This window comes from Lathyrus oleraceus, chromosome 3, assembly GCF_024323335.1.
Source record: "Lathyrus oleraceus cultivar Zhongwan6 chromosome 3, CAAS_Psat_ZW6_1.0, whole genome shotgun sequence".
Classification (NCBI taxonomy): domain Eukaryota; kingdom Viridiplantae; phylum Streptophyta; class Magnoliopsida; order Fabales; family Fabaceae; genus Lathyrus; species Lathyrus oleraceus.
Genome location: NC_066581.1, coordinates 89,837,799 through 89,850,788, shown reverse-complemented (window position 1 = coordinate 89,850,788; position 12,990 = coordinate 89,837,799). Strand labels below are relative to the sequence as shown.

At 23.7% G+C, this 12,990-nt stretch overlaps 5 long non-coding RNA genes across 5 annotated transcripts; all 5 read left to right on the top strand.

Moving 5' to 3' along the window:
* The first annotated feature begins 783 nt into the window (after nt 1-783).
* LOC127125548 (uncharacterized) lies at nt 784-1,232 on the top strand. Its single transcript, XR_007804697.1, has 2 exons — nt 784-889; nt 984-1,232. It is a non-coding gene; the product is annotated as an uncharacterized LOC127125548 (long non-coding RNA).
* Nucleotides 1,233-3,670: 2,438 nt separating this feature from the next.
* Nucleotides 3,671-4,135, top strand: LOC127125537 (uncharacterized). The gene is made up of 2 exons (XR_007804686.1): nt 3,671-3,792; nt 3,887-4,135. It is a non-coding gene; the product is annotated as an uncharacterized LOC127125537 (long non-coding RNA).
* Nucleotides 4,136-6,559: 2,424 nt separating this feature from the next.
* LOC127125547 (uncharacterized) lies at nt 6,560-7,008 on the top strand. The gene is made up of 2 exons (XR_007804696.1): nt 6,560-6,665; nt 6,760-7,008. It is a non-coding gene; the product is annotated as an uncharacterized LOC127125547 (long non-coding RNA).
* A 2,453-nt stretch (nt 7,009-9,461) lies between these two features.
* Nucleotides 9,462-9,910, top strand: LOC127125552 (uncharacterized). The gene is made up of 2 exons (XR_007804702.1): nt 9,462-9,567; nt 9,662-9,910. It is a non-coding gene; the product is annotated as an uncharacterized LOC127125552 (long non-coding RNA).
* Nucleotides 9,911-12,398: 2,488 nt separating this feature from the next.
* On the top strand, nt 12,399-12,836 carry LOC127125539 (uncharacterized). The gene is made up of 2 exons (XR_007804689.1): nt 12,399-12,493; nt 12,588-12,836. It is a non-coding gene; the product is annotated as an uncharacterized LOC127125539 (long non-coding RNA).
* Nucleotides 12,837-12,990: the final 154 nt, after the last annotated feature.

Sequence of the window (12,990 nt, the reverse complement as noted above, 5' to 3'; positions counted from 1 at the left end):
CAATTGGAGTAGATAATAAACATGAATATTTAAAAAGTAAAATGCTTCTAACTAATAATACTCTTATAATATTTCTTAGCAAAGTTGTAATTTTAATAATACTTAAATAATAAAACTAATTTAGACAGAAAAATCAATAAGAATTAAAATTTTCAATCATATGATAGTATAATTTATATTTCTTATAAAATTGAGGAAGAGAAAGTGATTAGTTATAAACAAAAATAGTAATGATGAATGTCATGAAAATGATTTAAATCATTTGTTTGAAATTATGTGTCAATCTCTTATTATTAAAATAAAATTTTATTAATTATATAATTAATATTAAAAAATAGTTGACATGCATTCTTAGATCTTATATTAAATAACTAGTGACTAAATTATATTTATATTTATAGATAACAAAATATATTTTATTACTAATTAAAAAGAATTATCTATTTAAATATATTTTTAATCTCTTATTAAAAATAGTATTGAAAATTAAACTACCAAATAAATTTTTTCAATTTTCACATTTCAAAAACAATTTTTAAAAACTAGTTTATAAATAAAATATTAATATTTATTACCAATTATCTCATTAGAAGTCGATACTTTATATTTTTTTATTCAATTTTGTAAAGGATATATAAAGAATAAAACATATATATTTTTTGCATTTGACTATATATTCAATTTTAATAATCTTTATAAAATAAAATAAAATAAAATATTAATATTTATTACCATTAAGATAACTTTTTAGCCTATATAATGAAAGTAATGTTAGTGTCTTGTAAATCAAAAGTAAACACATAAGGTGAAATTCAAAATATGACTTCTAAAAGCTATCAATCTTCTTATATTCTAGTTGTTTTATGCATGAGTTTTATTATGATATCTGGTAAGTAGATATTTTTCTATCTTTTGTAATATATTGTTTAGATAAATAACTTACAAGATTTAATTGAAAATGTTATTGTCTTTGTTTGATTCAGAAATTGTTACAAGTTTGAAGACTCCAATATTAGTTGAAAAGCCAATATGTATTCGTGGGAGTGACGTAGACCCAAGATTTTGCTGCATAGGGAGTTGTAGTCCCAATTGTTCTACTGATTGCATCAATAAGGGATATGTAAAAGGTGGACAGTGTAATTCTAAACTTGGAAATAAGTGTTGTTGTTTTGTATAATGAGTTGCAATGTATCACTATGATTGTTGAAAATAAAAGATGCACTTTTTCTTAATTTTGGAACTTAATGTGTGTAAGAACTTTATGTTTTATTGGAGAACCATCAACTTGATTATGAATAAAACCACCATAAAATGTATGAGTGTTTTCAAGGTGATTTGAATGGTTTTGAAGAAAACATTATAATATAAATTGTTTGGTTCCATTATGAATAACTATTTAAAAAATTGAATTCAACAAATTCAATTCAATATGGTTTATTTTCAATCAATTTTAAGATATTAAAATTGACATATTAAATTTTTTAATTCAAATATTATAAATATGCGGCAAAATAATAAGCTTGGTTTAAAATATAACATTTAACATATTAAAACTTAAAATTAGAAAATGAAATTCATCGAATATGTTTTTAAACATTTTTTAATGGAAATATAATATAATTGTTACACTTGAATTTTTCAATTAATAGAAAGTCAATAAAGAATGTTAATAAAAAGACATTTGTTGTGAGAAAGCATTAATAAAGTGTTTTAAAGAGGGACAAACTGATAACGAGGGATCAACCGAGTTGTCCACTACAAGAAATTGCTTGATTAGTCTGGGGCATTTTGAGGTGAAAAACCTCTCACTAAATTTCTATATTGTTTGGGGTTTATCCCATTGCAATGCATAAAATAAAAAAATTAATAAAGCAAATTGTGTGGGGTAACCCCTCCAAATCTTAAGAAGGGATATTTTAAATTTTGAAATTGACCATTTTTTAGGGGAAACCCCTAGCTAAAAGTTTCGGTAACATTAGCAAGGGGAAACAGAAACCCATAGCTAATAGTTTCAACCATTTTAAAATTGTCCTGTCACAACTACTCTGTGTCAGTCACTTTAATAAAGATGTTTACAATTGTGAAGGGTAACCCCTAGCCATATATTTCTATTGGATTTCTGAGGGACAACCCCTAACTAATTTGAGTTGCATCTGCACGTTATCCCATCACCTGAGCGTACGTCAGTCTCTTTAATAAAGTCATTATAATTTGTGATGAGCTACCCTAACTATTTATTATCGTTCAACTGGCATGGGGAGCCCCCTCAAATACAATCATATATTTGATGCACCACTTTCATTTCCCCATTGCTCCACCACTTCAACATCTATTTCTCTTTCTACTTGTCTGATTTTTTCATTTCCCCCAATGTTACGTCATTAACCTCACTCTTCCACCACCAAACTCATATTTTTCATCAAAAAATCTTCAACAGGCTTATTTAAAGGGTAATTTTATAAAAAAAAATCTTTTGATTTTTGGATTATATCAAATCCCTAATTTTAATATATTTTATTCATTTTCTATTTTTTTAATAAATATTTAAACTTTTGCAAGGAGAATAAAATCAAAGATTCAAAGTTGTTTAATTTTTCCTCTAAGGTACACATTTCTTCTCCATGTTTTTTAAAAATCTGAATTTATGAATCTTTGAATCTTTTGTTGTTATAAGTTTATATTTGTTGGATATTAGTTAATATATGTTAATATTTGACTATGTTAGATATATTAGTTAATATGCTGATATATATATATATATATATATATATATATATATATATATATATATATATATATATATATATATATATATATATATATATCGGTGACACATCCGATTCTCAATTCAATCAATTTGATCCGTTGATTCAATCCGATTTTTAAAATCTATCACTTATTTTCCAATTGGAGTAGATAATAAACATGAATATTTAAAAAGTAAAATGCTTCTAACTAATAATACTCTTATAATATTTCTTAGCGAAGTTGTAATTTTAATAATACTTAAATAATAAAACTAATTTAGACAGAAAAATCAATAAGAATTAAAATTTTCAATCATATGATAGTATAATTTATATTTCTTATAAAATTGAGGAAGAGAAAGTGATTAGTTATAAACAAAAATAGTAATGATGAATGTCATGAAAATGATTTAAATCATTTGTTTGAAATTATGTGTCAATCTCTTATTATTAAATAAAATTTTATTAATTATATAATTAATATTAAAAAATAGTTGACATGCATTCTTAGATCTTATATTAAATAACTAGTGACTAAATTATATTTATATTTATAGATAACAAAATATATTTTATTACTAATTAAAAAGAATTATCTATTTAAATATATTTTTAATCTCTTATTAAAAATAGTATTGAAAATTAAACTACCAAATAAATTTTTTCAATTTTCACATTTCAAAAACAATTTTTAAAAACTAGTTTATAAATAAAATATTAATATTTATTACCAATTATCTCATTAGAAGTCGATACTTTATATTTTTTTATTCAATTTTGTAAAGGATATATAAAGAATAAAACATATATATTTTTTGCATTTGACTATATATTCAATTTGAATAATCTTTATAAAATAAAATAAAATAAAATATTAATATTTATTACCATTAAGATAACTTTTTAGCCTATATAATGAAAGTAATGTTAGTGTCTTGTAAATCAAAAGTAAACACATAAGGTGAAATTCAAAATATGACTTCTAAAAGCTATCAATCTTCTTATATTCTAGTTGTTTTATGCATGAGTTTTATTATGATATCTGGTAAGTAGATATTTTTCTATCTTTTGTAATATATTGTTTAGATAAATAACTTACAAGATTTAATTGAAAATGTTATTGTCTTTGTTTGATTCAGAAATTGTTACAAGTTTGAAGACTCCAATATTAGTTGAAAAGCCAATATGTATTCGTGGGAGTGACGTAGACCCAAGATTTTGCTGCATAGGGAGTTGTAGTCCCAATTGTTCTACTGATTGCATCAATAAGGGATATGTAAAAGGTGGACAGTGTAATTCTAAACTTGGAAATAAGTGTTGTTGTTTTGTATAATGAGTTACAATGTATCACTATGATTGTTGAAAATAAAAGATGCACTTTTTCTTAATTTTGGAACTTAAAGTGTGTAAGAACTTTATGTTTTATTGGAGAACCATCAACTTGATTATGAATAAAACCACCATAAAATGTATGAGTGTTTTCAAGGTGATTTGAATGGTTTTGAAGAAAACATTATAATATAAATTGTTTGGTTCCATTATGAATAACTATTTAAAAAATTGAATTCAACAAATTCAATTCAATATGGTTTATTTTCAATCAATTTTAAGATATTAAAATTGACATATTAAATTTTTTAATTCAAATATTATAAATATGCGGCAAAATAATAAGCTTGGTTTAAAATATAACATTTAACATATTAAAACTTAAAATTAGAAAATGAAATTCATCGAATATGTTTTTAAACATTTTTTAATGGAAATATAATATAATTGTTACACTTGAATTTTTCAATTAATAGAAAGTCAATAAAGAATGTTAATAAAAAGACATTTGTTATGAGAAAGCATTAATAAAGTGTTTTAAAGAGGGACAAACTGTTAACGAGGGATCAACCGAGTTGTCCACTACAAGAAATTGCTTGATTAGTCCGGGGCATTTGTGAGGTGAAAAACCTCTCACTAAATTTCTATATTGTTTGGGGTTTATCCCATTGCAATGCATAAAATAAAAAAATTAATAAAGCAAATTGTGTGGGGCAACCCCTCCAAATCTTAAGAAGGGATATTTTAAATTTTGAAATTGACCATTTTTTAGGGGAAACCCCTAGCTAAAAGTTTCGGTAACATTAGCAAGGGGAAACAGAAACCCATAGCTAATAGTTTCAACCATTTTAAAATTGTCCTGTCACAACTACTCTGTGTCAGTCACTTTAATAAAGATGTTTACAATTGTGAAGGGTAACCCCTAGCCATATATTTCTATTGGATTTCTGAGGGACAACCCCTAACTAATTTGAGTTGCATCTGCACGTTATCCCATCACCTGAGCGTACGTCAGTCTCTTTAATAAAGTCATTATAATTTGTGATGAGCTACCCTAACTATTTATTATCGTTCAACTGGCATGGGGAGCCCCCTCAAATACAATCATATATTTGATGCACCACTTTCATTTCCCCATTGCTCCACCACTTCAACATCTATTTCTCTTTCTACTTGTCTGATTTTTTCATTTCCCCCAATGTTACGTCATTAACCTCACTCTTCCACCACCAAACTCATATTTTTCATCAAAAAATCTTCAACAGGCTTATTTAAAGGGTAATTTTATAAAAAAAATCTTTTGATTTTTGGATTATATCAAATCCCTAATTTTAATATATTTTATTCATTTTCTATTTTTTTAATAAATATTTAAACTTTTGCAAGGAGAATAAAATCAAAGATTCAAAGTTGTTTAATTTTTCCTCTAAGGTACACATTTCTTCTCCATGTTTTTTAAAAATCTGAATTTATGAATCTTTGAATCTTTTGTTGTTATAAGTTTATATTTGTTGGATATTAGTTAATATATGTTAATATTTGACTATGTTAGATATATTAGTTAATATGCTGATATATATATATATATATATATATATATATATATATATATATATATATCGGTGACACATCCGATTCTCAATTCAATCAATTTGATCCGTTGATTCAATCCGATTTTTAAAATCTATCACTTATTTTCCAATTGGAGTAGATAATAAACATGAATATTTAAAAAGTAAAATGCTTCTAACTAATAATACTCTTACAATATTTCTTAGCAAAGTTGTAATTTTAATAATACTTAAATAATAAAACTAATTTAGACAGAAAAATCAATAAGAATTAAAATTTTCAATCATATGATAGTATAATTTATATTTCTTATAAAATTGAGGAAGAGAAAGTGATTAGTTATAAACAAAAATAGTAATGATGAATGTCATGAAAATGATTTAAATCATTTGTTTGAAATTATGTGTCAATCTCTTATTATTAAAATAAAATTTTATTAATTATATAATTAATATTAAAAAAATAGTTGACATGCATTCTTAGATCTTATATTAAATAACTAGTGACTAAATTATATTTATATTTATAGATAACAAAATATATTTTATTAATAATTAAAAATAATTATCTATTTAAATATATTTTTAATCTCTTATTAAAAATAGTATTGAAAATTAAACTACCAAATAAAATTTTTCAATTTTCACATTTCAAAAACAATTTTTAAAAACTAGTTTATAAATAAAATATTAATATTTATTACCAATTATCTCATTAGAAGTCAATACTTTATATTTTTTTATTCAATTTTGTAAAGGATATATAAAGAATAAAACATATATATTTTTTGCATTTGACTATATATTCAATTTTAATAATCTTTATAAAATAAAATAAAATAAAATATTAATATTTATTACCATTAAGATAACTTTTTAGCCTATATAATGAAAGTAATGTTAGTGTCTTGTAAATCAAAAGTAAACACATAAGGTGAAATTCAAAATATGACTTCTAAAAGCTATCAATCTTCTTATATTCTAGTTGTTTTATGCATGAGTTTTATTATGATATCTGGTAAGTAGATATTTTTCTATCTTTTGTAATATATTGTTTAGATAAATAACTTACAAGATTTAATTGAAAATGTTATTGTCTTTGTTTGATTCAGAAATTGTTACAAGTTTGAAGACTCCAATATTAGTTGAAAAGCCAATATGTATTCGTGGGAGTGACGTAGACCCAAGATTTTGCTGCATAGGGAGTTGTAGTCCCAATTGTTCTACTGATTGCATCAATAAGGGATATGTAAAAGGTGGACAGTGTAATTCTAAACTTGGAAATAAGTGTTGTTGTTTTGTATAATGAGTTGCAATGTATCACTATGATTGTTGAAAATAAAAGATGCACTTTTTCTTAATTTTGGAACTTAATGTGTGTAAGAACTTTATGTTTTATTGGAGAACCATCAACTTGATTATGAATAAAACCACCATAAAATGTATGAGTGTTTTCAAGGTGATTTGAATGGTTTTGAAGAAAACATTATAATATAAATTGTTTGGTTCCATTATGAATAACTATTTAAAAAATTGAATTCAACAAATTCAATTCAATATGGTTTATTTTCAATAAATTTTAAGATATTAAAATTGACATATTAAATTTTTAATTCAAATATTATAAATATGCGGCAAAATAATAAGCTTGGTTTAAAATATAACATTTAACATATTAAAACTTAAAATTAGAAAATGAAATTCATCGAATATGTTTTTAAACATTTTTTAATGGAAATATAATATAATTGTTACACTTGAATTTTTCAATTAATAGAAAGTCAATAAAGAATGTTAATAAAAAGACATTTGTTGTGAGAAAGCATTAATAAAGTGTTTTAAAGAGGGACAAACTGATAACGAGGGATCAACCGAGTTGTCCACTACAAGAAATTGCTTGATTAGTCCGGGGCATTTTTGAGGTGAAAAACCTCTCACTAAATTTCTATATTGTTTGGGGTTTATCCCATTGCAATGCATAAAATAAAAAAAATTAATAAAGCAAATTGTGTGGGGTAACCCCTCCAAATCTTAAGAAGGGATATTTTAAATTTTGAAATTGACCATTTTTTAGGGGAAACCCCTAGCTAAAAGTTTCGGTAACATTAGCAAGGGGAAACAGAAACCCATAGCTAATAGTTTCAACCATTTTAAAATTGTCCTGTCACAACTACTCTGTGTCAGTCACTTTAATAAAGATGTTTACAATTGTGAAGGGTAACCCCTAGCCATATATTTCTATTGGATTTCTGAGGGACAACCCCTAACTAATTTGAGTTGCATCTGCACGTTATCCCATCACCTGAGCGTACGTCAGTCTCTTTAATAAAGTCATTATAATTTGTGATGAGCTACCCTAACTATTTATTATCGTTCAACTGGCATGGGGAGCCCCCTCAAATACAATCATATATTTGATGCACCACTTTCATTTCCCCATTGCTCCACCACTTCAACATCTATTTCTCTTTCTACTTGTCTGATTTTTTCATTTCCCCCAATGTTACGTCATTAACCTCACTCTTCCACCACCAAACTCATATTTTTCATCAAAAAATCTTCAACAGGCTTATTTAAAGGGTAATTTTATAAAAAAAAATCTTTTGATTTTTGGATTATATCAAATCCCTAATTTTAATATATTTTATTCATTTTCTATTTTTTTAATAAATATTTAAACTTTTGCAAGGAGAATAAAATCAAAGATTCAAAGTTGTTTAATTTTTCCTCTAAGGTACACATTTCTTCTCCATGTTTTTTAAAAATCTGAATTTATGAATCTTTGAATCTTTTGTTGTTATAAGTTTATATTTGTTGGATATTAGTTAATATATGTTAATATTTGACTATGTTAGATATATTAGTTAATATGCTGATATATATATATATATATATATATATATATATATATATATATATATATATATATATATATATATATATATATATATCGGTGACACATCCGATTCTCAATTCAATCCATTTGATCCGTTGATTCAATCCGATTTTTAAAATCTATCACTTATTTTCCAATTGGAGTAGATAATAAACATGAATATTTAAAAAGTAAAATGCTTCTAACTAATAATACTCTTATAATATTTCTTAGCAAAGTTGTAATTTTAATAATACTTAAATAATAAAACTAATTTAGACAGAAAAATCAATAAGAATTAAAATTTTCAATCATATGATAGTATAATTTATATTTCTTATAAAATTGAGGAAGAGAAAGTGATTAGTTATAAACAAAAATAGTAATGATGAATGTCATGAAAATGATTTAAATCATTTGTTTGAAATTATGTGTCAATCTCTTATTATTAAAATAAAATTTTATTAATTATATAATTAATATTAAAAAAATAGTTGACATGCATTCTTAGATCTTATATTAAATAACTAGTGACTAAATTATATTTATATTTATAGATAACAAAATATATTTTATTACTAATTAAAAAGAATTATCTATTTAAATATATTTTTAATCTCTTATTAAAAATAGTATTGAAAATTAAACTACCAAATAAATTTTTTCAATTTTCACATTTCAAAAACAATTTTTAAAAACTAGTTTATAAATAAAATATTAATATTTATTACCAATTATCTCATTAGAAGTCGATACTTTATATTTTTTTATTCAATTTTGTAAAGGATATATAAAGAATAAAACATATATATTTTTTGCATTTGACTATATATTCAATTTTAATAATCTTTATAAAATAAAATAAAATAAAATATTAATATTTATTACCATTAAGATAACTTTTTAGCCTATATAATGAAAGTAATGTTAGTGTCTTGTAAATCAAAAGTAAACACATAAGGTGAAATTCAAAATATGACTTCTAAAAGCTATCAATCTTCTTATATTCTAGTTGTTTTATGCATGAGTTTTATTATGATATCTGGTAAGTAGATATTTTTCTATCTTTTGTAATATATTGTTTAGATAAATAACTTACAAGATTTAATTGAAAATGTTATTTTCTTTGTTTGATTCAGAAATTGTTACAAGTTTGAAGACTCCAATATTAGTTGAAAAGCCAATATGTATTCGTGGGAGTGACGTAGACCCAAGATTTTGCTGCATAGGGAGTTGTAGTCCCAATTGTTCTACTGATTGCATCAATAAGGGATATGTAAAAGGTGGACAGTGTAATTCTAAACTTGGAAATAAGTGTTGTTGTTTTGTATAATGAGTTGCAATGTATCACTATGATTGTTGAAAATAAAAGATGCACTTTTTCTTAATTTTGGAACTTAATGTGTGTAAGAACTTTATGTTTTATTGGAGAACCATCAACTTGATTATGAATAAAACCACCATAAAATGTATGAGTGTTTTCAAGGTGATTTGAATGGTTTTGAAGAAAACATTATAATATAAATTGTTTGGTTCCATTATGAATAACTATTTAAAAAATTGAATTCAACAAATTCAATTCAATATGGTTTATTTTCAATCAATTTTAAGATATTAAAATTGACATATTAAATTTTTAATTCAAATATTATAAATATGCGGCAAAATAATAAGCTTGGTTTAAAATATAACATTTAACATATTAAAACTTAAAATTAGAAAATGAAATTCATCGAATATGTTTTTAAACATTTTTTAATGGAAATATAATATAATTGTTACACTTGAATTTTTCAATTAATAGAAAGTCAATAAAGAATGTTAATAAAAAGACATTTGTTGTGAGAAAGCATTAATAAAGTGTTTTAAAGAGGGACAAACTGATAACGAGGGATCAACCGAGTTGTCCACTACAAGAAATTGCTTGATTAGTCCGGGGCATTTGTGAGGTGAAAAACCTCTCACTAAATTTCTATATTGTTTGGGGTTTATCCCATTGCAATGCATAAAATAAAAAAATTAATAAAGCAAATTGTGTGGGGAAACCCCTCCAAATCTTAAGAAGGGATATTTTAAATTTTGAAATTGACCATTTTTTAGGGGAAACCCCTAGCTAAAAGTTTCGGTAACATTAGCAAGGGGAAACAGAAACCCATAGCTAATAGTTTCAACCATTTTAAAATTGTCCTGTCACAACTACTTTGTGTCAGTCACTTTAATAAAGGTGTTTACATTTGTGAAGGGTAACCCCTAGCCATATATTTCTGTTGCATCTCTGAGGGATAACCCCTAACTAATTTGAGTTGCATCTGCACGTTATCCCATCACCTGAGCGCACGTCAGTCTCTTTAATAAAGTCATTATAATTTGTGAGAAGCTACCCTAACTATTTATTATCGTTCAACTGGCATGGGGAGCCCCCTCAAATACAATCATATATTTGATGCACCACTTTCATTTCCCCATTCCTCCACCACTTCAGCATCTATTTCTCTTTCTACTTGTCTGGTTTTTTCATTTCCCCCCAATGTTACGTCATTAACCTCAATCTTCCCCCACCAAACTCACATTTTTCATCAAAAAATCTTCAACAGGCTCATTTAAAAGGTAATTTTATAAAAAAAAACTTTTGATTTTTGGATTATATCAAATCCCTAATTTTAATATATTTTATTCATTTTCTATTTTTTTAATAAATATTTATACTTTTGCAAGGAGAATAAAATCAAAGATTCAAAGTTGTTTAATTTTTCCTCTAAGGTACGGATTTATTCTCCATGTTTTTTAAAAATCTGAATAAATGAATCTTTGAATCTTTTGTTGTTATTAGTTTATATTTGTTGGATATTAGTTAATATATGTTAATTTTTGACTATGTTAGATATTAGTTAATATGCTGATATATATATATATATATATATATATATATATATATATATATATATATATATATATATATATATATATATATATATATATATATATATATATATATATATATCGGTGACACATCTGATTCTCAATTCAATCAATTTGATCTGTTGATTCAATCTGATTTTTAAAATCTATCACTTATTTTCCAATTGGAGTAGATAATAAACATGAATATTTAAAAAGTAAAATGCTTCTAACTAAAAATACTCTTACAATATTTCTTAGCAAAGTTGTAATTTTAATAATACTTAAATAATAAAACTAATTTAATCTAAAAAATCAATAAGAATTAAAATTTTCAATCATATTATAGTATAATTTATATTTCTTATAAAATTGAGGAAGAGAAAGTGATTAGTTATAAACAAAAATAGTAATGATGAATGTCATGAAAATGATTTAAATCATTTGTTTGAAATTAATGTGTCAATCTCTTATTATTAAAATAAAATTTTATTAATTATATAATTAATATTAAAAAAATAGTTGACATGCATTCTTAGATCTTATATTAAATAACTAGTGACTAAATTATATTTATATTTATAGATAAAAAAATATATTTTATTACTAATTAAAAAGAATTATCTATTTAAATATATTTTTAATCTCTTATTAAAAATAGTATTGAAAATTAAACTACCAAATAAATTTTTTCAATTTTCACATTTCAAAAACAATTTTTAAAAACTAATTTATAAATAAAATATTAATATTTATTACCAATTATCTTATTAGAAGTCAATACTTTAAATTTTTTTATTCAATTTTGTAAAGGATATATAAAGAATAAAACATATATATTTTTTGCATTTGACTATATATTCAATTTTAATAATCTTTATAAAATAAAATAAAATAAAATATTAATATTTATTACCATTAAGATAACTTTTTAGCCTATATAATGAAAGTAATGTTAGTGTCTTGTAAATCAAAAGTAAACACATAAGGTGAAATTCAAAATATGACTTCTAAAAGCTATCAATCTTCTTATATTCTAGTTGTTTTATGCATGAGTTTTATTATGATATCTGGTAAGTAGATATTTTTCTATCTTTTGTAATATATTGTTTAGATAAATAACTTACTAGATTTAATTGAAAATGTTATTGTCTTTGTTTGATTCAGAAATTGTTACAAGTTTGAAGACTCCAATATTAGTTGAAAAGCCAATATGTATTCGTGGGAGTGACGTAGACCCAAGATTTTGCTGCATAGGGAGTTGTAGTCCCAATTGTTCTACTGATTGCATCAATAAGGGATATGTAAAAGGTGGACAGTGTAATTCTAAACTTGGAAATAAGTGTTGTTGTTTTGTATAATGAGTTACAATGTATCACTATGATTGTTGAAAATAAAAGATGCACTTTTTCTTAATTTTGGAACTTAAAGTGTGTAAGAACTTTATGTTTTATTGGAGAACCATCAACTTGATTATGAATAAAACCACCTTAAAATGTATGAGTGTTTTCAAGGTGATTTGAATGGTTTTGAAGAAAACATTATAATATAAATTGTTTGGTTCCATTAT